General features: G+C 56.4%; 1 long non-coding RNA gene across 1 annotated transcript; it reads right to left on the bottom strand.

Annotated features, from left to right (window-relative positions):
• Positions 1-496: 496 nt before the first annotated feature.
• LOC138724170 (uncharacterized) lies at positions 497-4,947 on the bottom strand. Its single transcript, XR_011337985.1, has 3 exons — positions 4,846-4,947; positions 4,710-4,772; positions 497-536 (listed from the first exon to the last, which is right to left on the bottom strand). It is a non-coding gene; the product is annotated as an uncharacterized lncRNA (long non-coding RNA).
• Positions 4,948-5,457: the final 510 nt, after the last annotated feature.

Here is a 5,457-nt window from a genome sequence, read left to right as displayed (position 1 = left end):
CAGTGCCAGCTGTCGGCACCACACCGCCAACATCTTGTACTACGCCCCGTCACCCATCGCAAAACCACCCGGGCATTCTGCTCACCTGCCCCTTGCTCGCTCAAACGTCAGAACCGGCAGCTGACACGGCCTGGGGCACCTGCAGTTCCAAGACCAAAATCCGCTTTTGTGACCATGAGAAATCTACACTCCCACGCTCCTCCTCACGACGACCCAGTCTCCCCTCAGGCGCTCACCCTCTTCCAGACGCTCCCCGAACAGCACCTGCCAAAACCAAATACGCTCAGCTGAGTTGCTACATAGCACTTGGCTCTTAGACACCACCTCGGACAACCACCTCACCTTCTCACGCCGTTTGCTGACACCAAGCTGGGCCCCTCTGACGCCGCAGGCTGAACCTGCAAGAAGAGACCAGCTTAGACACAACCCAAATAGACAGGCAGCTCCCAGCGAATCCCATCTCCCGCTACGTTACCTTCATCGCTCGCCCACGAACCTCCATCACCTTGGGCTGACACGTCGAGGACGCGCTCCACCTGCAATCCACAAGCACTCAAGGACGGCTGTACCTTCACGGACTCGAGGACACATGAACAACAACTGCTGCTTCACGCAACTCACCGTTGCTCTCTTTACCCAAGCCAGCTCCTCTGCCACTCTACTGCTTTGCCCACGGCCCCGTACCTTCAAAGCAAAACCAAAACCCATTATCTAGTCGCACAGCCCCCGGCCACATCTTCCCACCGACACCGCAGCAGACCCACCTCGCTATGGCACTCGACCCGCACGCATCTCCGTCCGTGCCTCTCAGCTAACAGGTCCGGCCTCTACATCTGAAAAACACAACAGCAAAGACATCACCCTGACGCTCAGCAACGCCCAAAGAAATCCAAGCCTCTCGCTTGCTTTTACTGAGGCCACCTCTACTGGGCCTTACAGCCAAGCAAAGCTAGTCCACAAACAAACCCAAACATGAATTGCCGCTCCCTTCACGTACAAACCCCTTCGCCACCGCTCCCACTGCCTTCTCCCACGCAGTTTTGGTCGTCCCCTCCGCGGCTCCAGAGAGTAGCAGAAACTACCCTCCTCACCCGCCACACCAAGGGCTGCTACATCTGCAAAGTCATGGACGCCCCTAGACTGCAAAGTAATGGACGCCCCTAGACTGCAAAGTAATGGACGCCCCTAGACTGCAAAGTAATGGACGCCCCTAGACTGCAAAGTAATGGACGCCCCTAGACTGCAACGTCTAGTCTCGTCAAAACCTTAAGCATGCAATCAGGCCACTCTACCTCGGCTGACTCTTAGCAATTCCTCTACGCACCAGGCAGAGCAGCTCCAACCAGACACAAATACACACAGAACACCAGCACACAAGACCAACGTCGGGAACCGGGACAAAAGAAGACTCACAGCGACAAAGAGGACTCCGGGACCACCCCTGCCAATGGGCAAGGCAATGGACAGGGCTCCGAGGGAGAACCTACGGCAGCCCTGGAAAAGCCATGAACCGTGCAGGGTTCCAAAGAGATGTGGCCGCAACTGGCTAGATGGACGGGCAAGAAGCCCCTTTTAAAGCCCTAAAGATGCAGAGGATGCGCGGAACGAGTCCCACAACAGGGATCCAAGAAAACGGAAGAGTAGCTCTTCCGGATGGCGAGGCGGGCTGCAAGGCCGCAGCAAAAGCCCGGCGTGCCTTGACCACAAAAGAGGACATCAAGACCTGCAGAAAATTTCAGACGCGGCACGGTGACTAGACAGACTAGACCCCAACAGATACAGGCTGGAACTGCCCTGCCCATGCAGGGTTTGGGCTCAGAAGTACGCCCCTCTGCCTTCACCGGCCCAAAGACGACTCTCCCTGCACAGCCTAGGCTACCTTCAAAACCCCTCCCTGCTAGCCCCAACACACCTCCCGCTTCCCACCTCTGCTCCCTACACTTAGCTTTCAGAGGGCCACGACTCAAGCTGTCCCGGGCCAAAGCAGCTCAAATCACAGCGCCTAACGGTAATAATCCTGCAGTCACGGGGTTCCTCTTCAGCATCTGCAAGAAAAAAACAAAGAGGAAAACACAGTGCCAGCTGTCGGCACCACACCGCCAACATCTTGTACTACGCCCCGTCACCCATCGCAAAACCACCCGGGCATTCTGCTCACCTGCCCCTTGCTCGCTCAAACGTCAGAACCGGCAGCTGACACGGCCTGGGGCACCTGCAGTTCCAAGAACAAAATCTCCTTTTGTGACCATGAGAAATCTACACTCCCACGCTCCTCCTCACGATGACCCAGTCTCCCCTCAGGCGCTCACCCTCTTCCAGACGCTCCCCGAACAGCACCTGCCAAAACCAAAAACGCTCAGCTGAGTTGCTACATAGCACTTGGCTCTTAGACACCACCTCGGACAACCACCTCACCTTCTCACGCCGTTTGCTGACACCAAGCTGGGCCCCTCTGACGCCGCAGGCTGAACCTGCAAGAAGAGACCAGCTTAGACACAACCCAAATAGACAGGCAGCTCCCAGCGAATCCCATCTCCCGCTACGTTACCTTCATCGCTCGGCCACCGAACCCCCATTACCTTGGGCTGACACTTCGAGGACGCGCTCCACCTGCAATCCACAAGCACTCAAGGACGGCTGTACCTTCACGGACTCGAGGACACATGAACAACAACTGCTGCTTCACGCAACTCACCGTTGCTCTCTTCACCCAAGCCAGCTCCTCTGCCACTCTACTGCTTTGCCCACGGCCCCGTACCTTCAAAGCAAAACCAAAACCCATTATCTAGTCGCACAGCCCCCGGCCACATCTTCCCACCGACACCGCAGCAGACCCACCTCGCTATGGCACTCGACCCGCACGCATCTCCGTCCGTGCCTCTCAGCTAACAGGTCCGGCCTCTACATCTGAAAAACACAACAGCAAAGACATCACCCTGACCCTCAGCAACGCCCAAAGAAAACCAAGCCTCTCGCTTGCTTTTACTGAGGCCACCTCTACTGGGCCTTACAGCCAAGCAAAGCTAGTCCACAAACAAACCCAAACATGAATTGCCGCTCCCTTCACGTACAAACCCCTTCGCCACCGCTCCCACTGCCTTCTCCCACGCAGTTTTGGTCGTCCCCTCCGCGGCTCCAGAGAATAGCAGAAACTACCCTCCTCACCCGCCACACCAAGGGCCGCTACATCTGCAAAGTAATGGACGCCCCTAGACTGCAAAGTAATGGACGCCCCTAGACTGCAAAGTAATGGACGCCCCTAGACTGCAACGTCTAGTCTCATCAAAACCTTAAGCATGCAATCAGGCCACTCTACCTCGGCTGACTCTTAGCAATTCCTCTACGCACCAGGCAGAGCAGCTCCAACCAGACACAAATACACACAGAACACAAGCACACAAGACCAACGTCGGGAACCGGGACAAAAGAAGACTCACAGCGACAAGGAGGACTCCGGGACCACCCCTGCCAATGGGCAAGGCAATGGACAGGGCTCCGTGGGAGAACCTACGGCAGCCCTGGAAAAGCCATGAACCGTGCAGGGTTCCAAAGAGATGTGGCCGCAACTGGCTAGATGGACGGGCAAGAAGCCCCTTTTAAAGGCCTAAAGATGCAGAGGATGCACGGAATGAGTCCCACAACAGGGATCCAAGAAAACGGAAGAGTAGCTCTTCCGGATGGCGAGGCGGGCTGCAAGGCCGCAGCAAAAGCCCGGCGTGCCTTGACCACAAAAGAGGACATCAAGACCTGCAGAAAATTTCAGACGCGGCACGGTGACTAGACCCCAACAGATACAGGCTGGAACTGCCCTGCCCATGCAGGGTTTGGGCTCAGAAGTACGCCCCTCTGCCTTCACCGGCCCAAAGACGACTCTCCCTGCACAGCCTAGGCTACCTTCAAAACCCCTCCCTGCTAGCCCCAACACGCCTCCCGCTTCCCACCTCTGCTCCCTACACTTAGCTTTCAGAGGGCCACGACTCAAGCTGTCCCGGGCCAAAGCAGCTCAAATCACAGCGCCTAACGGTAATAATCCTGCAGTCACGGGGTTCCTCTTCAGCATCTGCAAGAAAAAAACAAAGAGGAAAACACAGTGCCAGCTGTCGGCACCACACCGCCAACATCTTGTACTACGCCCCGTCACCCATCGCAAAACCACCCGGGCATTCTGCTCACCTGCCCCTTGCTCGCTCAAACGTCAGAACCGGCAGCTGACACGGCCTGGGGCACCTGCAGTTCCAAGACCAAAATCCGCTTTTGTGACCATGAGAAATCTACACTCCCACGCTCCTCCTCACGACGACCCAGTCTCCCCTCAGGCACTCACCCTCTTCCAGACGCTCCCCGAACAGCACCTGCCAAAACCAAAAACGCTCAGCTGAGTTGCTACATAGCACTTGGCTCTTAGACACCACCTCGGACAACCACCTCACCTTCTCACGCCGTTTGCTGACACCAAGCTGGGCCCCTCTGACGCCGCAGGCTGAACCTGCAAGAAGAGACCAGCTTAGACACAACCCAAATAGACAGGCAGCTCCCAGAGAATCCCATCTCCCGCTACGTTACCTTCATCGCTCGGCGACGAACCTCCATCACCTTGGGTTGACACGTCGAGGACGCGCTCCACCTGCAATCCACAAGCACTCAAGGACGGCTGTACCTTCACGGACTCGAGGACACATGAACAACAACTGCTGCTTCACGCAACTCACCGTTGCTCTCTTCACCCAAGCCAGCTCCTCTGCCACGCTACTGCTTTGCCCACGGCCCCGTACCTTCAAAGCAAAACCAAAACCCATTATCTAGTCGCACGGCCACATCTTCCCACCGACACCGCAGCAGACCCACCTCGCTATGGCACTCGACCCGCACGCATCTCCGTCCGTGCCTCTCAGCTAACAGGTCCGGCCTCTACATCTGAAAAACACAACAGCAAAGACATCACCCTGACGCTCAGCAACGCCCAAAGAAATCCAAGCCTCTCGCTTGCTTTTACTGAGGCCACCTCTACTGGGCCTTACAGCCAAGCAAAGCTAGTCCACAAACAAACCCAAACATGAATTGCCGCTCCCTTCACGTACAAACCCCTTCGCCACCGCTCCCACTGCCTTCTCCCACGCAGTTTTGGTCGTCCCCTCCGCGGCTCCAGAGAGTAGCAGAAACTACCCTCCTCACCCGCCACACCAAGGGCCGCTACATCTGCAAAGTAATGGACGCCCCTAGACTGCAAAGTAATGGACGCCCCTAGACTGCAAAGTAATGGACGCCCCTAGACTGCAAAGTAATGGACGCCCCTAGACTGCAACGTCTAGTCTCATCAAAACCTTAAGCATGCAATCAGGCCACTCTACCTCGGCTGACTCTTAGCAATTCCTCTACGCACCAGGCAGAGCAGCTCCAACCAGACACAAATACACACAGAACACCAGCACACAAGACCAACGTCGGGAACCGGGACAA

This window comes from Phaenicophaeus curvirostris, chromosome 9, assembly GCF_032191515.1.
Source record: "Phaenicophaeus curvirostris isolate KB17595 chromosome 9, BPBGC_Pcur_1.0, whole genome shotgun sequence".
NCBI classification, from domain to species: Eukaryota; Metazoa; Chordata; class Aves; order Cuculiformes; family Cuculidae; genus Phaenicophaeus; species Phaenicophaeus curvirostris.
Note: the sequence above shows the minus strand (reverse complement) of the source record. Positions and strands in the feature narration are given on the sequence as shown.